Source organism: Mixophyes fleayi, chromosome 4 (genome assembly GCF_038048845.1).
Source record: "Mixophyes fleayi isolate aMixFle1 chromosome 4, aMixFle1.hap1, whole genome shotgun sequence".
NCBI lineage: Eukaryota > Metazoa > Chordata > Amphibia > Anura > Limnodynastidae > Mixophyes > Mixophyes fleayi.
In genome coordinates, this window is record NC_134405.1 from 12,505,614 (window position 1) to 12,530,121 (window position 24,508).

The following is a 24,508-nucleotide window of genomic DNA, read 5'->3' on the forward strand; positions in this document are numbered from 1 at the left end:
ACAAAGAGGAGGCAGGAAGAACAAGAGAGAATGCTGAAGCAGGTAGTGAGCCAATCCTATGGCACCCTAGCGGTGCCAGATCCCTCTATTTATAGCAATAGGTCAGCCCTGATTGGACAGTAGGTGTTTAGTGGTTAGAGCATACCTGAATGATGTCAGGTGAGCTGGGGAGTGTCCCATTGCAGAGTGCACATGTGTGTGCTGAGCATCGGGCAGAAGAGGAAGGAAGCATCCCATTGTTGGGCAACAGGATGCCATACACAGTGGAAACAGGAAACCATCCACAGCACGAAATGGAAATACAGGAATAGCGTCTGACAGTACCCCACCCTTCTCTTGGAGAGGGCAACATTAGCAGCTTGTCTCTTCTGAAAGATAACCCACGGTCTCTCTTCAGTGCTGTACCCACTCCAGTGAACTGAATATTGGCTTGAAGGGTTAACAACCTCAGGATGCATTACACCTCAAATTTGTCATCCTGGATAGTCTTAGTAGGAAGAGGGGAAGATTAATTAGACAAGAGGTTTCAATAAGGAAATGTGGAAGGAGATATGAACTCGGAGAGAGGGGGGGTAATAAGAGATAGGTTACTGCACTGATTACATGGAAAATGCAAAGGAGGCCAATAAAGCAGGGTACAATATTTATCGATGGCACTCTGAGTTTGAAATTGTGGGTAAATAGCATCTCCTTGTTGGAGGACAGGAACATCTTTACGGTGGCGATCTGCATAGTGTTTTTACCATTCAGAAGTCTGCTGAAGCTTGGTTTGTACTTGGGTCCATATCTGGAAGAAATCGCAAACCATGCTCCAAACAGCAGGTATGGAGGAGTCAGCCAAATCAGAGAAGGTGAGTAAAACAGGATGTCTACCGAACACCATAAAGAAATGGGAACTTCCTGTGGACTCATGTTGATGTTTGTTGTGTGTGAATTCTGAATAGGGAAGATGATCATTCCAGGAAAATTGATGTTTAGAGTAATAACAAAATAAATGGAACTAATTATCTTTCCTCCCCCTAGACTCCCCTCCCACCATGACCTTTCTATTGCTGTTAACAACACAACCATCTCCTATGTCACCCTCCTATGTCACCCAACACCGCTGCCTGGAGGTCACCCTCGACTCCTTTTGCGCCTCACATTCAATCCCTTGCCCAAACCTGTCACTTCCAACTCCGCATCCAGCCCTTCCTCTCTCAGAAGGCCACTAATACTATCATCCATGCACTCATCATCTCCCGCCTAGACTATTGCAACCTCCTCCTTTCTGGCCTCCCCCTCTCCCATCTCGCCCCCTCCGCTCTATACTTAGTGCGGCTGCAAGACTTATCTTCCTTTCTCGCCGCACCTCCTCTGCCTTCCCTCTCTGCTTTGCCTTACACTGGCTCCCTGTCCCCTACAGAATCCTTTTCAAACTCCTGACCATCACTTACAAAGCTCTCTCCCAGTCTATTACCCCCTATATCTCTAACCTCCTCACCATTCACACTCCTGCCCGCTCCCTGCGCTCCGCCAATGACCGTCGCCTCTTATCGTCTCTGATCACATCTTCCCACTCCATAATCCAAGACTTCTCCTGTGCCGCCCCTCTTCACTGGAACAACCTCCCTCACTCCATCCGTCTCTCTCCTAATCAGTGCTCCTTCAAACAGGCACTTAAAACTCACCTGTTCCTCAAAGCCTACCAACCCTCCACCTAACCCTCTCATCTCCTAGGCTCGTTCTCCCCTCTCTCCCCCCTGGCCCCCTGTTCTCTCCCTACATACTTTTACTGGCTCCCTTTGTGCCTGAGTTTTGTTTACCCTCCCTTAGGATGTAAGCTCGTATGAGCAGGGCCCTCTTCCCTCCTGTCTCCATACCTGTTCTTCTGCTCCATCTTTACTGCATTAGCCTGCTTGAAGTTTCTGAAGTTTTGGTATTTTTTGTTTATTGTTCAGTAATGTTTCACCCTGTATAGTCTACTGTTTGTGCTGTGTACGGCGCTGTGGAACTCTTGTGGAGCCTAACAAATAAAGGATAATAATAATAATAATAATAATAATAATAATAATAATAACAGTAAAGAATGGTCTCCAGATCTTGATTGACCCATTTAGTTTGGTCCTTGGTTTGCGGGTGATACCCAGAGGAGAAAGTCAAACTGACCCCAAGATGTTTACAAAAGGACCTCCAAAACATGGAAATGAATTGTATCCCAAGATCAGAGATAAACTTGAGGGGACAACCGTGGATATGGAAAATGTTCTTGATAAATAATAGAGCCAACTCTGCGGAAAAGGGTAATCCCTTGAGAGGAACAAAGTGGGCCAATTTGGAAAACCGGTCGACCACTACCCAAATAGATAGCCATGAGTGTCAGGAACATCCATAATAAAATCCATGCTGATGTTGATTCATGGAGAATCTGGCATAGGTAGAGGAAGGAGAAGGCCGGCTGGGGATTGCCTGGGAATTTTATGCCTGGTGAAGACCCCGCAGGCTTCTACATATTCATGAATATCGGAGATTGACGAGGGTCACAATAATAGCAAGACAGAATGACAATAGTTTTTTTAATTCTGGCATGATCGGCAAACTTTGATTCATGGGCCCATCTTAAAATTTTGGTGCAAAGGTGAGAGTCCAGAAAGGACCAACTGAGTGGTGGTGTCTTGGTGGAGGGTCTGGTCACGGCCAGAATTTTAAGTGGACTAATTATTGGTTTAGACTTCGAGGGAGGACCAGAATCCGAAAAATCTAAATATCTAGAAAAAGCATCAGCCTAGAATTCTTCGTGACTGGTAAAAAGGTCAGACTTAATTGAAATCTTGAGAAAAAGATTGCTCAGCATGCTTAAAGAGGGCTTAGGCATCGCATAGATTGCAGGTAGATAAGGTTTTTATGATCTGTAAACACAGTGAAGTGATGAAGAGCCCCTTCCAAGAGGTACCACCACTCCACCAAAGTGATCTTAATGGGCAGTAGTTCTTTATCCACAATGCCATAGTTAATTGCGTTGGGAGAAAATTTCCTGGAAAGAAAACCACAAGGGGCTAAAATAGCTGGGTCAGAAGCTAATAGCACAAACAGGAGGCAGGAAAAAAAAGGAGGATGCTTGAGCAGGAAGTGATCCAATACTCTCGCATTCTAATCGTACCAGAGGCATCTATTTATAGTAATAGGAAGCGTCCCTTTGTTTAACGAAGGGACACGACTCCAAGTGCTCATGCGCGTGCCAAGCATCATGCAGAAGAGGAAGGAAGCTCCCCATTACTAGGCATTGGGGCATGGTACACAGTGGAGGCAGACAGCCATCCCTTGAATAAAATGGAAGTGTAGGGACGGCACCTGACAGTTTCCCTCCTGTACCTCGTTAAAACTAGAGATGCTCACTGACCCCCATAAAGTGGTTTTGGTTTTGGATTTGTATTAGCTTTGTGTTTTGGCTTCGGATTTTTTAGGAAAAATCCTAAAATATTCTAAAATCACATAATTTTGCTTTTTTTGTTCCTACATTATTATTACTAATATCAAGTAATTTGTAGTTAATTTTGATCACCTCACAGGTCACAATATTATTTTCATACACTTTTGGAAAAATACTGCATTTCCTAGCACATCTAGGACACATTGCCACACAACAGTGGCAGAAATGAAAAATGGGGGTCCGCCCTTTCTCCCACCTCCTCGCTATGTTGGATCTTAAAAAGGAATTCAAAACTCGCGAGATCCGAGATCCGATGATGTCACAATGACATTTTGCCTCGTTTTCAATTCTGAGGGCGCTCGCTCGACTCTGTACTCGGATCCCCTATGTTTGGGTGTGTTTGGTTCTCGAGGAACCGAGCCTGAACATCTCTAGTTAAAACCCTTAATATATTTGAACGTTTCTGACATGTCCTCTCTTTCCCTTCTCTCTCCAAACTATACATATTAAGATCTTTTAGTCTTTACAGGTAAGTTTTGTACTGTATGCCATAAACCATTTTGTACAGTCTCTACTGTATTTATATCCTCTGGAGATATGGCCTCCAGAACTGAACACAGTATTCTAGATAAGGCCGTACATATGGCCTATACAGTGGCATTATTACTTCTTTCTTTCTGCTACTGATTCCTCTCCCTATACAACCAAGCATCTGACTTGCCTTCCTCATTGCTTTGTTACATTGCTTACCTGCCCTTAAGTCACCTGAAACAGTGACTCCTAGATCCCTTTTCCCCTCAGTAGTTTCCATTAGAGTGCCATTAATACTATATTGAGCCTTTGGGTTTTTGAGACCATTTGCAATGTCACCAATAAAGATATTAAAAAGCACTGGTCAGAGTACAGAACTTTGGGTTGCTCTACTGGTAACCTCTCCTTCCTGTGAATTCCCCCCATTTAATATAACTCCTTGTTTTCTATCCTGCATTCAAGATCTTATCAATTCAATCATCTTAGAATCCAATCCCAAGTTTTTGAGCTTATTTTAGTATACATTGATTACATGTATATGCCCAGCGCCTTCCCCATTCTGCCCTTGAAATCATAGGCTGTAGTAAAGGTCCTTTGTGCTTGAAGATGAATTGGTTGTTGCTGCGTTCACTGGCATATGATTTGGTTCTGGGCATGCACATGGATAATAAGTTTCTTAATGAATCAGGCCCTATTTCATTAAGATGGCTTTCTTCTCAATGAGCAGCAGTTTTGTACATTTGAAAACATTTGCAGAGTACATCATAAACTTTACCCTAGGATAACAATATTTTTTACGTGGACATTTTGAACCAAAAACATTGAGATCAATCACTTCTGTCTTAAGAAGTGGAGCATGTGATCTGCAGTTCACCAGAGAGGTAATAGTCTACAACAACTAAACTCTGCATTATCTATATTATCCAAAAGTCTCAGTTGCACACATTTGTGCAATGTATGGAAAGCCACCTGCCGCTCTACGGTGATTTTGCTAATTGGATGGTACGTTAGCTCTCAATTTAAAAACACATATATGTATGGCCCAATATAGGGATTCTCACTGTTTAGATTTAGGTCCAGCCTATTAGCAAAAGCGCCATGGAGTGGCGGGTGGCTTTCCATACATTTGCAAATGTGTGCAACTGTTACGAGCCGCGGCGGTGCCCAGCCGCCGCGACTCACTCACCTGCGTCCCGGCCGTCGCTATGGCGACCGGGACGTCACGTCCGGCCCTGACCCGGCCGTTGCCGGGGCAACGAGAGGACGCTTCAGCGCTGCGTCCCGGCAATGAGAGGAAGCCGGGCGCAGCGCTCACCATATGTTCCAGCCTGTGGGCTAATTAATGCAACCTATTAATTATGCTGGGGGCTGTGTCTGATTCAGAGCTAGGCTCTGATTGGTGGCCACTGGTATTTAAGGCAATGAGGTCTGCTGCCTCATTGCCGGTTATAGCTCCTGTGTTCCAGTCTGCTAACCTGCTAGTTCCTGTCCTGTATCCTGATATCTCTATTTGACTCCCCGTGTATGACCCTTGGCTTTGATTTGGACCTTGCTCGTGTTTCCTGTCGCCCTGATCTTTGGCCTGTTTACCCGTTCTGCTATTTGCCTGTGACCCCTGACCTCAGCTTGTTCATCGATACTGTTGTCTGCTGCCGGCCCTTGACCTCTGAGTGGACCTGACTCCTCTTGCCTGGGTTCTCCCCAGCTGGTACGCACTTCACGACCCTCTGTCAGTCTGCGGCCCAGTCTGTCCCCACCATCAGGGGCTCCAGTGAACACCTGATTGGCAGAGTAGATTCCGGGTTGTGTTGTGCCGGCTGGAGGGGTTCCTAACATTATAACCGGCCCACTCACGGAGACGAGGTTGGAATGGATGCAAGTGGATCCTCACCGTCTCCGGCACAAGCCCTAGCAGCCCATGTTGAGTCCTTATATCAGATGATCCAGGGATTGGCTGAGCGTCTGTCTGTTCAAGAAGAAGCCGCAAAAGTGTCACAACCCACTCCAAGTTCCGTCTGTGAACCTAAGATGAACTTGCCGGATCGCTTCTCTGGAAATAGGTCCCTGTTTCGGAATTTCAGGGAGAGCTGCAAGCTCTATTTCCGATTGAGACCCCGCTCCTCCGGGTCAGAGCATCAAAGAGTCGGGATTATCATTTCCCTTCTACAGGGTGACCCCCAGTCCTGGGCGTTTTCCTTGCCGCAGACCAGTCCTGCCATGCAGTCAGTAGATGCTTTCTTCAAGGCGTTAGGTCTACTATATGACGACCCGGACCGTACTGCCTCCGCTGAAGCTCATCTACGGGCCTTGAAACAAGGCCGGCGCTCGGCAGAGGAATACTGCGCTGAATTCCGTAGATGGTCACCTGATAGTGGATGGAATGATCCTGCCTTGCGGAGTCAGTTCCGTCTTGGCCTGTCGGAACAGGTCAAAGACTCTTTGGTGCAGTACCCATCTCCTACCTCTCTGGAGGATCTGATGAACCTCTCCATTAAAATCGACAGGAGATTTAAAGAGCGGAAAATCGAAAAGGAGACATCATCACCTCTATCCGGCTTCATTTCTGTTCCCCCGGATGGTGAGGAACCCATGCAATTGGGGGCGTATCGTCTCTCCACTGAGGAAAGAGACAAGAGAAGATCACAGGGCCTATGTCTCTATTGTGGCACAAAAGGCCACTTCTCCCGTTCCTGCCCGAATAAGCCGGGAAAAGAGCATGCCTAGGGAACGAGGAAAGTGTTCACCTAGGTCTGCAGATTGTCTCCCCGAAAAACGCCGTATTGATCCCTGCACAGCTCATGTTTAGTGCTCGTTCAATGGACCTGTCCGCCTTCGTTGATAGTGGAGCTGCAGGCAACTTCCTGGACATCGGGTTCGCCCGCGCTGCTAAAATTCCGATGGTAAAACTCAAGTCCCCTATTACTGTCTGTGGCTTAGATGGAGGTCCTTTGCCTGGTGGCAAGATTTCCTGGGAGACCTTGCCACTACAATTAAAAATCGGAGCTCTCCATTCAGAGTCAATAACCTTCCTTCTTATCGATTGTTCATCAGTTCCCTTGATCTTGGGCCACCCATGGCTTTCCCGTCATAACCCTGTCATGGACTGGGTAAAAGGAGAAATTGTCCAGTGGAGCTCTTACTGTACACAGTCCTGCTTGTCACTGCCCCTGCGGGTGATTCAGTCTATTCCGGAGCAGCTTCCCTCACAATATCACGAGTTCTGGAATGTGTTCTCCAAGAAAGCTGCTGACACCTCACCACCTCACTGTGACTTTGACTGTGCCATCGAGCTTATTCCTGGTTCCAAGTTGCCTAAGGGTCGCCTGTACTCTCTCTCTGGTCCGGAGACCAAGTCCATGCAGGAATACATTGAAGAAAATCTGGAGAAGGGCTTCATCAGGCCATCTAAATCTCCCGTAGGAGCAGGATGCTTCTTTGTATCCAAAAAGGACGGAGGACTAAGACCCTGTATTGATTACCGGGGATTGAATCTTATTACAATCAAGAATACCTATCCCCTTCCGCTCATCTCCGTATTATTTGATCAGCTGAGAGGTGCTACTGTCTTCTCAAAAATCGATCTTCGTGGAGCGTATAACCTCATCCGTATCAAGGAGGGAGACGAGTGGAAGACGGCATTCAATACGCACTCTGGCCATTATGAATATTTGGTTATGCCGTTCGGTCTCAGCAATGCACCTGCAGTATTCCAGGACTTAATCAATGAGGTTCTTCGGGACTTTCTTGGTAGTTTCGTGGTCGTCTATTTAGATGATATCCTCATCTATTCCAGATCTCTGTCTGTACATCAGAATCACGTTAAACAAGTTCTACGAAAACTGCGAGAGAATCACCTTTACGCCAAACTAGAAAAGTGTGAGTTTGAGGTGCAGAAAGTATCCTTTTTAGGTTACATAATCTCTTCTGAGGGATTCTCCATGGATCCAACTAAGGTTCAGGCTATTCTAGATTGGGTGCAACCAAACAACCTTAAGGCGGTGCAGAGGTTTCTGGGCTTCTCCAATTATTATAGAAGGTTCATTCCAGGTTTTGCGGAAATCGTGGCTCCCATTGTCGCCCTAACCCGTAAAGGAATGGATCCAACTAATTGGTCGCCTCAAGCAGTAGCCTCATTCGAAAGCCTGAAAAAAGCCTTTGTCTCCGCTCAGGTCCTTAGACACCCGGATCCAGCTAAACCATTTGTTCTTGAGGTCGACGCCTCTGACGTCGGTGCTGGGGCTATACTATCACAGAAGGACCCTCATACTAATCGTCTACACCCGTGTGCCTATTTCTCCCGTCAGTTCTCTTCAGCAGAAGCCAACTATGATGTCGGGAATAGGGAACTGTTGGCAATCAAATGGGCCTTCGAGGAGTGGCGACATTGGCTGGAGGGTGCTCCACATCAGATCTCTGTCATTACCGACCACAAGAACTTGCAATATATACAATCAGCCAAACGTCTAAATCCCAGACAGGCCCGTTGGTCGTTATTCTTTACCCGGTTCAATTTCCTGATCACCTATCGACCGGGTTCCAAAAATGTCCGGGCAGATGCTCTGTCCAGAAGTTTCTTGGCACACCACGTTCCAGTTTCAAACCCAGAGCCTATTATTCCTCCTTCCATAATCCATGTTGGATTAACCCAAGATCTGAGTATCACACTTCAGAGATTCCAGAAATTAGCCCCTGATACTACTCCGGAGCAACGTCTTTTTGTTCCAGTCCATCTAAGGAAGGCGGTTCTTGCATAATAGTAGGTCTGCTGGACACCCTGGAGTTTATAAGACGCTGGAGATCCTTTCCCGTACGGTCTGGTGGCCATCCTTGTCCGCTGACGTCAAAAGTCATGTCCTCTCATGTGAAATTTGTGCCAGGAACAAAGTCCCCAGGACTCGCCCGGTGGGTCAATTGCTTCCATTGCCCATTCCTGCAAAACCTTGGACACATTTGTCCATGGATTTTATTGTTGATTTGCCACCTTCTGCAGGACATAATACTATTTGGGTTGTGGTGGACCGTTTCAGTAAAATGGCACATTTCATCCCATTTACCAGGCTTCCTACAGCTCGAGATCTGGCCATTCTCTTCATACAACATGTTTTCCGGCTCCATGGATTTCCTTCCGATATTGTTTCTGATCGTGGTTCACAATTCATAGCACAATTCTGGAAATCCTTCTGCACCCTCCTCGGAATCCGGATCAGTCTGTCATCTGCATACCACCCTCAGTCTAACGGGCAAACTGAAAGGGTTAACCAAGCACTTGAACAGTTCCTCCGATGTTATTCCTCAGAATTCCATGACAACTGGTCCTCTTTGCTGCCTTGGGCAGAGTTTGCCTACAATAACTCATCTCACTCATCTACTCAAACTTCCCCGTTCTACTGTAACTTCGGTTTCCATCCCAGGTCTAATTCTCTGTACTCTCTCAAATCTGCTGGTATTCCGGAGATTCATTCCACAACTGTTGATCTGAAAGTAATTTGGGGGAAAGTTCAGTCCTCCTTGAAAAAATCCTCATTGTCGGCCAAAAAATTTTCGGATCGCCACCGTACCACCTGCCCATTCAAAGTGGGCCAGAAAGTATGGCTATCAACTAGAAATCTTAGGCTCAGACAGCCTTGTAAAAAACTAGGGCCTAAATTTATTGGGCCGTTCATGATTACCAAACAGATCAATCCGGTAGCTTTTAGATTGAAGATTCCTAGCTCACTAAAAATTCCGAACACATTTCATTGTTCATTGTTGAAGCCGGTATTGTATCCTAGCCAATCCTCAACTGTGCCTGGGGGAAGTTCGAGTAAGCCACTAAGATATGTGGTTCAAAGGATTTTAGATTCCAAAAAAGTGCAAGGACAGGTGCACTTCCTGGTGCAGTGGAGGAACCGCGGGTTAGAAGAGCGATCTTGGGTTCCGCGAAGACAACTCCATGCCCCTAAACAATTGAAGAAATTCTTCAGGAGGTTCCCAAGAAAACCTGGATGTCGGGGTCCCTCGACCCCTCCTCAAGTGGGGGGTACTGTTACGAGCCGCGGCGGTGCCCAGCCGCCGCGACTCACTCACCTGCGTCCCGGCCGTCACTATGGCGACTGGGACGTCACTTCCGGCCCTGACCCGGCCGTTGCCGGGGCAACGAGAGGACGCTTCAGCGCTGCGTCCCGGCAATAAGAGGAGGCCGGGCGCAGCGCTCACCATATGTTCTAGCCTGTGGGCTAATTAATGCAACCTATTAATTATGCTGGGGGCTGTGTCTGATTCAGAGCTAGGCTCTGATTGGTGGCCACTGGTATTTAAGGCAATGAGGTCTGCTGCCTCATTGCCGGTTATAGCTCCTGTGTTCCAGTCTGCTAACCTGCTAGTTCCTGTCCTGTATCCTGATATCTCTATTTGACTCCCCGTGTATGACCCTTGGCTTTGATTTGGACCTTGCTCGTGTTTCCTGTCACCCTGATCTTTGGCCTGTTTACCCGTTCTGCTATTTGCCTGTGACCCCTGACCTCAGCTTGTTCATCGATACTGTTGTCTGCTGCCGGCCCTTGACCTCTGCGTGGACCTGACTCCTCTTGCCTGGGTTCTCCCCAGCTGGTACGCACTTCACGACCCTCTGTCAGTCTGCGGCCCAGTCTGTCCCCACCATCAGGGGCTCCAGTGAACACCTGACTGGCAGAGTAGATTCCGGGTTGTGTTGTGCCGGCTGGAGGGGTTCCTAACAGCAACTGAGACTTTTGCATTTTTATATACAAGTAGAAATGGCAGCTCCTTTGCTGGCTATAGCAGTGTGCTGGAGGATTTTTCTCTGTGTTTGTTCCTTTTAGGATAACCCCACCCTTTCATGCACCTGTTATAGCCTATAAATTGATTGAGCAACTTCCACTTCTGTTTGAACTGTATGATGTGTAAGGATTGGGGTATTGTAATGGACTGGATGTGGACATTTAAACTGGTCTTAAGTTGTGCCTGCAAGCATTGTGCAGGACTAGATGTTTACTGGTTGACTTTGGGTTGGACAAGAGATGTACCTCTACCCTTTGGTCTGCTGGCTGGATGTTACCTGCACGCTTAGCACAAACCTGGATGTGGACCTCTACATAGTTACATAGTTACATAGTTACATAGTTGATGAGGTTGAAAAAAGACACCAGTCCATCAAGTTCAACCTATTTTGGATCTCCTGCGATCCTGCACTTATATTTGAAATTAACCCATAGTAAGCAACCGCCAATCTGTTTCAATTGTGAAAATCCCCCCAGACTCACTATTTCAATCCAATTTTTACCCTATATCCACTACTATATTTTATTTTAAATTAATGGTCGTATCCCTGGATACACTTTTCCGCTAAAAATTTGTCTAACCCTTTCTTAAACATATCTATTGAATCTGCCAACACAACCTTCCCTGGCAATGAATTCCATATCTTGACTGCCCTTACTGTAAAGAACCTGTCACTCACCGGACTGTGAGTGCTACTTCTAAGGTAGCTAGGAACCGTGTCCGTCCATTATTATGAGGTACTGCGCATGTGCAGTCCCTTTTAACCTTCAGTTCTGTTCCTTTAACTTAATTGGCTGATCAGGCAACACTCCCTATATTAAGCACCTGTGGTCAATACCACGTTGCCTGATCTTGGAGTCTCATTCCTCATGAGTCTCTGAAGGTGTTCCAGTGCCTGCTCGTGTGTTCAGCTGATGCTGATTCCTGTTTGCCGTTTGTGGTTTCCAGACCACTTCTATTCCTCGTGTTCCTAGTGTCTCCAGCAGCTAATTCCTATCCGCTGCCTCCATGTATCTACAGCTACAGATTACTGCAAACTCTCCTGTGTTTCTTCGTGACTCCAGCAGCTGATTTCTATCCGCTGCCTCCGCGTATCTACAGCTACAGATTACTGCAAACTCTCCTGTGTTTCATCGTGTCTCCAGCAGCTGATTCCTATCCGCTGCCTCCGTGTATCTACAGCTACAGATTACTGCAAACTCTCCTGTGTTTCTTCGTGACTCCAGCAGCTGATTCCTATCCGCTGCCTCCGTGTATCTACAGCTACAGATTACTGCAAACTCTCCTGTGTTTCATCGTGTCTCCAGCAGCTGATTCCTATCCGCTGCCTCCGTGTATCTACAGCTACAGATTACTGCAAACTCTCCTGTGTTTCTTCGTGACTCCAGCAGCTGATTCCTATCCGCTGCCTCCTGTGTTTCATCGTGACTCCAGCAGCTGATTCCTATCCGCTGCCTCCGTGTATCTCCAGTTACAGATTACTGCAAACTCTCCTGAGTTACATCGCTACTGTTCCAGCTGATTCCTGTTCGCTACTTCAGTGTGTCTACAGAGTCTGCTCGTCTCAGCGCTCCAGTCTGCATTCTACCTGCCGTCAGCTGACCCGCTGCCTACTGCTTCTACAGTGTGTCCATTTGTGTCAACTCGCCTGTTGCATCGAGTCTACGCTCCTCGGCTTCCAGCTTTGCTACATCGCTTCAACTCTCCCGTGGTCTCCTGCTGTTCTATTCAATATACTACTGCTTCCTGAGTATTTGTCATCCTTGCTGGCCTACCTACAGTGCGCTGCACCTACCTGCCGCTTCCATTCTGCAAGGACTTCGCATCTCGTCTGTTCCCGGCCGCTCAGGTATCCCTGCAGCTATCTCTAACAGCCTGCTCATCTGAACCACGGTATGCATACTTCTCATTGACTGTGCTGGTGTATTGCATATCCATCTGGACTGAGTTGTTCTCCTCCGGAGTTTCCATCCCCTGAGACTATTGCTATTATTGACTGTGTTTCCTTTTGCTGGACTATTTGAGTGACTTTGTTTATCTGTGCAGTGCTGTTCATTCATTATTATCATTGTGTGCAGTTCAACGTGGGATCAAGTTCAGTGTACCCGTGTAGACTCTGCATAGCATTTATCTCCTCGTGTCCTTCCTCACTTATATATTCAGTGGTACAACTTGCTAGAGGCAGACCACTGATTCCTGTTTCCCTGTGTCACCAGTTGCATATATCCTCTCACATAAGCAGTGGTACAACTTGCTACTCACAGACCACAGACTACCCCGTGACCTTCACCTGGATTCCATTCCTTCACTACAGACAGCGGTACAACTTGCTATATGCAGACCGCTGACTTCCACCTCCTTATTACTCCTGGACATTCTTCTCACTATAGCAGTGGTACAACTTGCCGCGCGCAGACCACTGACTACCCTCACGTGTCCTTGTCCATCCAGATCCTCGTGTTCAGTTACCTATTGTTTACCAGTGCTGCTAGTCATAGACTTTCTGAGCATTCTCTAACCATCTGCTGTTTCTAGTTCCATTATCACCCTGCCATCAGAGTATCATATACCAACTCTACTGCTCTGATAAGACCATCAGCGGGTGATACTGGGTAAAGCCTCCTAGTGCCCGTGACAGTAAGATCAGGCCATGACAGACCCAGATTCGGAACCCACAGCTAAAGAGATGCTGCAGCATCTGGTCACCCGTGTGGAACAACAGGATGTTCGTCAACAACTATTACTACAATGTTACCAGACGTTAGTCTCCCAAAGAACGTCTGGGCAGAATATTACACCTTCTGTTGATGCTCCTGTGCTTTCCTCCGTTTCCCCAGTGCTATCCCAGGTGTCTACGGCTTCCACGCTTCACCTGCCAACTCCGTCAAAGTATGATGGAGATTCCAAAACATGTAGAGGTTTCCTCAACCAATGCTCAGTACATTTTGAGCTCCAACCTCAAAACTTTTCGACTCATCGTTCCAGAGTGGCCTATCTCATCTCATTATTCTCCGGACAAGCTCTCGCATGGGCTTCCCCTCTGTGGGAAAGAAATGATCCGTTGTTACAGGATAGTGCCAAATTTATTTCCATGTTTCGTAATGTATTCGATGAACCAGGTCGTGTTATTTCCGCTGCCTCCAGCATTCTACGTTTACGACAGGGTTCACATACAGTAGGACAGTACGTCATTCAATTTAGGATCTTAGCCTCTGAGCTTCAGTGGAACACTGAAGCGTTAATTGCCGCCTTCTGGCAGGGGCTCTCGGACAAAATTAAAGACGCACTGACTACTCAAGAACTCCCTACGTCTTTAGAAGATTTGATTTCTCTTTGTCATCGTGTGGATCTCAGATTTCGTGAGAGGGACTCTGAGAGAACTACTTCCGCTAAAACATCTCTTCGTCCCACTTCTCAAATTCGTCCTGCTTCAACTCCGGTAATACCGATGGAGATTGGACGTTCCAAACTAACCTCTGCAGAGAGGAATCGAAGAATTAAGAATAGACTTTGTATCTATTGTGCTGATGCCACACATATGCTCCAGGCATGCCCCAAAAAATCGGGAAATACCAGGCCCTAACTAGTTCTGGAGAGGTGAAGTTAGGGTCCCTGGAGTCCTCTCCATCTTCTACGAAATCTAAAATCTGTGCATTTGACGTTACCATTTCATTTGCTACTAAGTCTTTTGAGTCCCAAGCTCTAATTGATTCAGGAGCTGCGGGAAATTTCATTTCTGAATCCCTTGTAAATCAATGGTCCCTACCAGTGATTACCCTGAAGACTCCTATTACGGTGACGGCTATCGATGGATCACGTATTATCAATGGTCTCATCACCCAAAGTACGTCTTCAGTGACCCTTCAGATTGGTGTTCTACACCGAGAAGAAATTTCGTTTTTAATCCTTCCGGTTACTACAAGTCCGATTGTTTTAGGCCTTCCATGGCTTCAATGTCATTCTCCCCAGATTGACTGGCGCACTCCTCAAGTTACGTCTTGGGGACCTGAATGTCACCAACATTGTCTTTCTCGTGTTGTTCCTCGTAGAATACAGCAAACCTCCATTTCACCTTCCTCACCGGGACTTCCTCCTCAGTATGCTTCATTTGCCGACGTCTTTGACAAAGCTCAGTCTGAACGTCTTCCCCCTCATCGTTCATGGGATTGTCCGATTGACCTGTTACCTGGCAAGATTCCACCTAGGGGTCGTGTTTATCCACTTTCATTACCTGAGACTCAGGCTACTGCTGAATACATCCAAGAGAATCTCCAGCGAGGATTTATTCGACCTTCTACTTCTCCCGCTGGAGCTGGGTTCTTTTTCGTGAAGAAGAAAGATGGATCATTACGCCCCTGCATAGATTTTCGTGGACTTAATGCTATCACTATCAAAAATCGGTACCCCATTCCTCTGATTACTGAGTTGTTTGATCGGATCAAGGGAGCCCTGATTTTTACTAAGTTGGATCTTCGTGGTGCCTACAATTTGATTAGAATCAGGTCCGGTGACGAATGGAAAACAGCTTTTAACACCAGAGATGGGCATTATGAATATTTAGTAATGCCCTTCGGGTTATGTAATGCCCCTGCTGTTTTCCAGGGCTTCATTAATGAGATCTTTCGGGACTTGTTATATGTATGTGTTGTAGTATATCTGGACGACATACTCATCTTTTCCCAAGACCTGCCTTCACATCACCAACACGTGGCCGAAGTTCTTTCCAGACTCCGGAAAAATTCATTATTCTGTAAATTAGAAAAATGTTCATTTGAGTTGCCCCAGATTCCATTTTTGGGTTATATTGTTTCCGGAGTTGGCCTACAAATGGATCCAGAAAAGGTGAATGCTGTGTTACTTTGGCCTCAGCCAACTACTCTTCGGGCCATTCAGCGTTTTTTAGGTTTCGCCAACTACTATAGACGCTTCATTCAAGACTTCTCTTCAATTGCATCTCCCATTGTGGCTCTAACTCGCAAAGGGGCCAATACTAAGCAATGGTCATCTGAGGCCCTCCAAGCCTTTCAATTTCTTAAAGAGTCCTTCTCCTCTGCTCCCATCCTTCGACAGCCTGATGTGATGCTTCCCTTCTTCCTAGAAGTAGACGCCTCTAATGTTGGTTTAGGAGCCATTCTCTCCCAGAAATCGGAGCAACAAAAATTCCATCCTTGTGCCTTTTACTCTCGGGGTCTTCTGCCTGCGGAGAAGAATTACACCATCGGGGACAAGGAGTTGCTGGCTATTAAAGTAGCATTGGAGGAGTGGAGATATTTGTTAGAGGGAGCTCGTCATCTGGTGACAATTTTTATGGATCATAAAAACTTGTCATACCTACAGTCTGCTCAATGTTTAAATCCTCGTCAAGCAAGATGGTCTCTCTTCTTTTCCCGTTTTGATCTAATCATAACCTTCAAACCAGCTGCAAAGAATAAAAAAGCAGACGCTCTATCTCGAGCCTTCGTGGCGTCCTCAGACGTTGAAGAGAATCCTAACCACTTTATATTAGACCCCAAATGTGTTTCTCTGGCTGCTTCTTCCACTAAAGTGCTACCATTTGGGAAGACCCTCGTGCCTCCTGCTCTTAGGAAAAAAATCCTTTCATGGTTTCACTCTTCTCGTTTCTCTGGACACGCTGGTGAACGCAAGACCTTTGAAATCCTCTCTCGAAGTTATTGGTGGCCTTCTATGAGGAGAGATGTCAAAGAGTTTATCGCGGCATGCGATTTATGCTCCCAGTTCAAAACCCCCCGCAGAACTCCAGCGGGGTTGCTTCAGCCACTACCCATTCCATCTAAACCTTGGACCCATATTAGTATGGACTTTGTTACTGAGCTTCCTCCTAGTAAGAATTGCAACACCATTTGGGTAGTGGTGGATAGATTTTCGAAGATGGCGCATTTCGTTCCCTTGTCTGGCTTACCTTCTTCTTCTACCCTGGCTGAACATTTCATTAGAGAAATTTTCCGTATCCATGGATGTCCGTCCGAAATCGTGTCAGATAGAGGAGTACAATTCGTTTCCAGATTCTGGAGGGCCCTTTGCAAGACCTTGGGCATACGGTTGGCACTCTCATCTTCCTACCATCCCCAATCGAACGGACAAACTGAAAGAGTCAACCAAGATCTTGAGACTATCTTAAGGATGTTCTCGTCAGCCAATCAAGACAACTGGGTAGAATTACTTCCTTGGGCTGAATTTGCTCATAACAACATGTACCACGAGTCATCATCTAAAACTCCATTCTTTGTGGTTTACGGTCACCATCCGTCTTTCCCGGAATTTCCTGCCCTCCCGCCCACCCAAGTTCCTGCTGTTGAGACTTTGTGTCAAACCTTCAAAAATATTTGGGCTCAGGTAAAAACCTGTTTAAAGAAGACATCTGCCAGATATAAGTCTTTTGCGGACAAAAAGAGACGGGCTATTCCACCATTGAAAGTCAGAGACCGGGTGTGGCTATCTACTAAGAATATTCGTTTGAAGGTTCCATCCATGAAATTTGCTCCCCGTTTTATTGGTCCATATAGGATCATTCAAGTTATTAATCCAGTTTGCTTCAAACTTTTACTTCCCAAGAGTCTTCGTATTTCCAACGCCTTCAATGTTTCCTTGCTCAAACCTCTCATCATCAACCGTTTCTCGGTCCCTCCTTCAGCACCACGGCCACTTCAAGTTCATCAGGAGGAAGACTTTGAGATTACTCAGGTTTTGGATGCTAAAATTTCGCGAGGAGTTCTTCGTTTCCTCGTGCATTGGAAAGGCTTTGGTCCTGAGGAGCGTTCATGGATCAAAGCTGAAGATCTCAACGCTCCAGCTCTCTTGAAGAAGTTCTATACCAAATTTCCGGACAAACCCGGTTCCAGGTGTTCTGTGCCCACCTTTAAAAGGGGGGGTACTGTCACTCACCGGACTGTGAGTGCTACTTCTAAGGTAGCTAGGAACCGTGTCCGTCCATTATTATGAGGTACTGCGCATGTGCAGTCCCTTTTAACCTTCAGTTCTGTTCCTTTAACTTAATTGGCTGATCAGGCAACACTCCCTATATTAAGCACCTGTGGTCAATACCACGTTGCCTGATCTTGGAGTCTCATTCCTCATCAGTCTCTGAAGGTGTTCCAGTGCCTGCTCGTGTGTTCAGCTGATGCTGATTCCTGTTTGCCGTTTGTGGTTTCCAGACCACTTCTATTCCTCGTGTTCCTAGTGTCTCCAGCAGCTGATTCCTATCCGCTGCCTCCGTGTATCTACAGCTACAGATTACTGCAAACTCTCCTGTGTTTCTTCGTGACTCCAGCAGCTGATTCCTATCCGCTGCCTCCGTGTATCTACAGCTACAGATTACTGCAAACTCTCCTGTATTTCTTCGTGACTCCAGCAGCTGATTCCTATCCGCTGCCTCCGTGTATCTACAGCTACAGATTACTGCAAACTCTCCTGTGTTTCATCGTGTCTCCAGCAGCTGATTCCTATCCGCTGCCTCCGTGTATCTACAGCTACAGATTACTGCAAACTCTCCTGTGTTTCTTCGTGACTCCAGCAGCTGATTCCTATCTGCTGCCTCCGTGTATCTACAGCTACAGATTACTGCAAACTCTCCTGTGTTTCATCGTGACTCCAGCAGCTGATTCCCATCCGCTGCCTCCGTGTATCTCCAGTTACAGATTACTGCAAACTCTCCTGAGTTACATCGCTACTGTTCCAGCTGATTCCTGTTCGCTACTTCAGTGTGTCTACAGAGTCTGCTCGTCTCAGCGCTCCAGTCTGCATTCTACCTGCCGTCAGCTGACCCGCTGCCTACTGCTTCTACAGTGTGTCCATTTGTGTCAACTCGCCTGTTGCATCGAGTCTACGCTCCTCGGCTTCCAGCTTTGCTACATCGCTTCAACTCTCCCGTGGTCTCCTGCTGTTCTATTCAATATACTACTGCTTCCTGAGTATTTGTCATCCTTGCTGGCCTACCTACAGTGCGCTGCACCTACCTGCCGCTTCCATTCTGCAAGGACTTCGCATCTCGTCTGTTCCCGGCCGCTCAGGTATCCCTGCTATCTCTAACAGCCCGCTCATCTGAACCACGGTATGCATACTTCTCATTGACTGTGCTGGTGTATTGCATATCCATCTGGACTGAGTTGTTCTCCCCTGGAGTTTCCATCCTCTGAGACTATTGCTATTATTGACTGTGTTTCCTTTTGCTGGACTATTTGAGTGACTTTGTTTATCTGTGCAGTGCTGTTCATTCATTATTATCATTGTGTGCAGTTCAACGTGGGATCAAGTTCAGTGTACCCGTGTAGACTCTGCATAGCATTTATCTCCTCGTGTCCTTCCTCACTTATATATTCAGTGGTACAACTTGCTAGAGGCAGACCACTGATTCCTGTTTCCCTGTGTCACCAGTTGCATATATCCTCTCACATAAGCAGTGGTACAACTTGCTACTCGCAGACCACTGACTTCCCCGTGACCTTCACCTGGATTCCATTCCTTCACTACAGACAGCGGTACAACTTGCTATACGCAGACCGCTGACTTCCACCTCCTTATTACTCCTGGACATTCTTCTCACTATAGCAGTGGTACAACTTGCCGTGCGCAGACCACTGACTACCCTCACGTGTCCTTGTCCATCCAGATCCTCGTGTTCAGTTACCTATTGTTTACCAGTGCTGCTAGTCATAGACTTTCTGAGCATTCTCTAACCATCTGCTGTTTCTAGTTCCATTATCACCCTGCCATCAGAGTATCATATACCAACTCTACTGCTCTGATAAGACCATCAGCGGGTGATACTGGGTAAAGCCTCCTAGTGCCCGTGACAGAACCCCTTCCTTTGCTGGTTGTGAAATTTCCTCTCCTCTAACCAGGGGATGACCCCGTGTCCTGTGTATGGTCCTTGGGGTAAAAAGTTCCCATGAAAGCTCTCCGTATTGACCCCTAATATATTTGTACATAGTAATCATATCTCCCCTTAGACGCCTCTTTTCTAAAGTAAACATGCCTAAACTGGCTAACCTTTCCACATAACTTAATGACTCCATACCCTTTATCAATTTTGTCGCCCTTCTCTGAACCCTTTCTAGTTCCAAATTATCTTTTTTATAGAGTGGTGCCCAGAACTGTACTGCATATTCAAGATGAGGTCTTACCAACGATTTATACAGTGGCAAAATTGCATCTATGCCCCTTTTTATGCATGCCAATACTTTGTTTGCCCTTGCAGCTGCTGCTTGACATTGAGCACTATTGCTAAGTCTATTGTCTACGAGCACTCCCAAATCCTATTCCATTATAGATTCTCCAAAATTAATTCCATTTAATTTATAGATTGCGTTCTTGTTTTTGATCCCTGAATGCATAACCTTACATTTATCTGTGTTAAACCTCATATTCCATTTGGCCGCCCAATCCTCCAGTTTATTTAAGTCCCTCTGTAGAGAAGCTACATCTTGCTCTGATTTTATTACCTTACAGAGTTTAGGGTCATCTGCAAAAATAGAAACTTTACTCTCTAAACCATCACCAAGGTCATTAATAAATATATTAAAAAGGAGTGGTCCCAGCACGGAACCTTGAGGTACTCCACTTAAGACTTTTGACCAATTAGAAAATGTTCCATTTATCACAACTCTCTGTTCCCTATTCTCTAACCAGTTTTCGATTCAAGTACAAATTTTGATTCCTAGACCCAGTTCCCTTATTTTGTAAACCAACCTCTTCTGTGGCACTGTATCAAAGGCCTTTGCAAAATCTAAGTAGACCACATCTACTTTCCTTCCCTGGTCTAAGTTCCCACTAACTTCCTCGTAGAAACTAATTAGATTAGTTTGACATGACCTATCCCTCACAAATCCATGTTGATTCCCACTAATAATTTTATCTACCCTTTGGTCTGCATGTTACCTGCATGTTATGGATGGGACAGGATGCTGACCTGCATCCTAAAGAGATTGCAACCTTGTCACACTGAGACCCCAACATCTACTGTACTATACCTACAAGTCAGCTACAGTGCATACTGGTCCTTCCTGTGTTGGCTGGATTATTAAGTGGCACAAAGTATCTGTGTTTTATTTTAGTTTGGAAGCCATTGTTGTCCAGGTTTTTATAATTCCGCTAACGTAGAGTCTGTGTGATCTTATTTTTTGTTTTTTCTTACAGATTGGATACTCGACTAGAAATCCGCAATGCTGAATGCAGAGCAAAACATGCCAGAAAATAGTCCATCCCATATGCTTGAAATTTCCACAATATTGCCACAATTATTGTTGATAAGTGTCTGCCTTGCACAGTGTGCGTGCTCACCAAATCCAGCTTATTTGTCTAAAATATTTGCTAATTTTACTAACTGTCTTGCATATCAATTTTTGTGGAGTGATTTGCACAGTAGTCCATTTTTTTCATCTGTCAACCTCAACCAGCAAACTATAAATCTTTGTATTAGCCATCCGTGTAAATGTATCTAAATTTGTAATATCCACACAGTACTGTCCAATAGTTGCATGGTGCGACTGCTATTTTATCCATGTAGATGTCCATTGACTACCGCACCAGATCAAAGGGTCCAGTTTAATATATCTGACCAGAAGACAGCCCTTACTTTCAGGGAAGTGACAATGTGCCACAACATTTGCCTACTTCTGTTAGTTACAGTGATTCTATTTGTCCTTGGTGTCAATTAGTGTGAAGAGATTCTTTTTCCTTTGCCACCCATATCGTTTTTTGGCAAGTAAGTGATTATTGTACTGAGTGTATTGTGTGACTGTGTTTTCTCACTGTTCTCCTTACTGGTAGACACTGAGCACCTCAGACAACCGCAGAAGATCAGAAAAATGGCAAAAGGCCTGTGGTATAGACTTGGCCCACAGTTTCCCAAAGTGTTGTTAATTACTGTGTTTCTATTTCTCATCAATTCTCATTTATTTTATTTTCAGCATAAATTAAATAAAGTTTTATCAATTGAAGTTTACAGCATGTGCATGAATCATATCCTGCATGTAGTAATACCCATTGCGGTGGAAACAGGGGACTTTCCATCGCAATGGGTGTTACATGCAGGATATGATTCATGCACTTGCTGCAAACTTCACTTGATAAAACTTTTCCCTACTAGTCTTATATAGTGAAAACATTTCACATTAGCCGATATTTATGTAATGGCATTTAAATTGGGATACTCTGGGGTGATCTTAGTCAGTTTATGTCCTACTGTTCCAGGTAGGCAGCCTCTTCTGAATGTTCGGGAACACATTGAACACACAGAACCAGTGCTTTGTCCAGTATGTTGTACATATAGAATGTGTTGTCCATGATACCCTCAAATAAATATGATTTAGACCTCACCATGATATTGCACCCCATAGGGGAAATTTTTGTCTAGGATTTATTGGCAATGGGGTTTCCTTTAAAAAGCACATCTAGAATTCTAGAATTTTATGCAATGGAGAACTCATCAGAGAGAGTTATAATTTGTAAAGCTTCCCCAAATAGCAGTCATTACTTTGCTTGAAGAACTGTTTTTCATTTTAACCTTCTTTAGCATAGCATGATGCTTGTGAAAACAAATAAATACAAATAAGTAAAAATACTTAATAAGTTGTAAAAGTATTATTAGTGCACACAATAGAGAATCATTATTCCATACTCTAAAAACATTTTAAAGCCTTCAATTACAATAGCAGTGCTTAAAAGGATGTCATTGGGAATAACAATTTCCAAGACGAAGGTCTGTAGGGCTCTATCAGTGTTGTTTATTCAGTTGTGATTCAATGCCTTTTCCTTATCATTAGGGCTATCGTAGGAGGTGCTGTGATCTAGTTCTCTTTATACATTAAAATGGTCAGATACCATGGTCCAGGTGTGCCAATGAACACAAAAAACCCACTATTGCATTAAATCTGGGTTGGGGCACCGTTGAACTCTATATTAAGTTAGTTTGCCATTTGTTGCTCGAGTGTATGCCTCTTTTCAGACTTAATGGAGCCATCAGTGGGACCCAGAGGATGAGGGTCATAGACTAGGTGATTAGTCACCTGCACAAAATATAAGGGCCACCAATGGGGGAATTCTTGGAGGCTAGCTCCCCCTGTGACCTAAGCAAGGATACAATTTGTGACCAGAAGACATTAGTGGACTTGTAAAGACAGGACTGGTAAAGAGGGTTATTGCAAGACTTGAAGAAACTTCATCTTTATACCCAGATGTCCTTTGGATTTTTCACTGGTGGGTGCCCCACAAAACCAAGGTGATTACTGGGCTGGACTGCTGCCTTTCCAGCAGCAGCATCAATTGAACCATTAATCCTTTATACTGCACCAAGAAGGATTAACCAATATTCTGGCATGAGCAGAGCTGTTCCCAGTGACTTACATACCTATTTCCCAAATGTAAAGTGCTGTAGAGTATGCTGGAGCTATATAAATAAATTCTAATAAAAATAACAATAATAACAATAATAATAATAATAATAATAATAATACAAAATATGAACTATGAAAAAACTTGACATTGTTGGAGTATTTTGATGCCTGTCCCTGTGTCTAGTCCTGCTTGGTATCTCTGAAGTATCTGCATCCTTCTTTCAAGACACGTCGGACTAATTTCTCGATATAATCCTGTTGTAAGTCTTAGTCCGTAGCCTTGTTACCTCTGTCTTTTTATTTGCCCATGTATTTTGTTATCCAGGTTCTCTGTTCCACTATTTGCCTTTGTCTGTCTCATTCAGATTCTGTTCTGGGGGCATCTGACTACTTGAAGGTAGGCCTAAGGAGAACGATGGATGCTATCGGCCCAAAACCATGGTTTGAATAAGGAGATGGTTCTCCAGTAGTTGTCTGAGTGACATTACCTTCACTTTTGCATCCTTGTGTTATTCCTGCCTCAATTTACTCTTATTATGTTCTCATTTTACTACAGGTATTGACCCCTTCTTATCTGACTATCAAATTTGACTTTAACCCTTGATTTACTCTGTCACTCAGAGCCCATTATAGACTCTTGACCCTAGCTTGTCTGACTAATCTCTAGTTGGCCTAGTCTTGCTATGTTTATAGTTTTTAAGATTTCTATACTTAATATTTTGGTTACATATCTAGTCTATTTATGTTTCCTTCAGTGGGATTCCGATCCACAACTTATTGTTAGAGGGTCAGTGCTTGATACACAACACTGAGTAAAAATGCTAAGACTTTATGGAACCTTAGGGAATCGCAGAGATTACAAAATGCGTTTCATTTAGTGTGCTCATTATTACATATCTACACAAACCACTAACTGAAAAGAATGTGATCTTTTACCAATGTGCTATTGATATTTATGCTAATCAATATAGTTATATTCATGCACTATACTAACTTGCAATGTTTGACTATATGTAAATGATTGGATGCATGACATGGCGGGTTTATAAGTGGTAGCAGACAACACTCTTCAGATAACTCTTCAGGCAGATTAGATTTCTGTGGATTTCCATTTGCAGCTTCTTCACGAGGTCTGAAGGTGAAGGGTGCAGGTGTACCTTTTACCGTGACATTAAGTAGTGCTCTTTCTGGGCCTGAGTCATTAAGGTACATATCTGCCTGTATTGAGCGTATATTCTCCTCAAAATCATTCTGCGCATGCGCAGAACCAGCTGATTTTTTTGATTATAAAAAGAGGCTTAATACAGCCTATGTTTTAGGGGAGTGAATGAGGTGTGGAATTAGCAGATGAACATATACAATGTACAGTGAGGGCATTCCCATGCAGGCAATGTCCAAGTCAGCTTCCAGCGCACTGCAAAGTGATCATCTGTAACTCCTA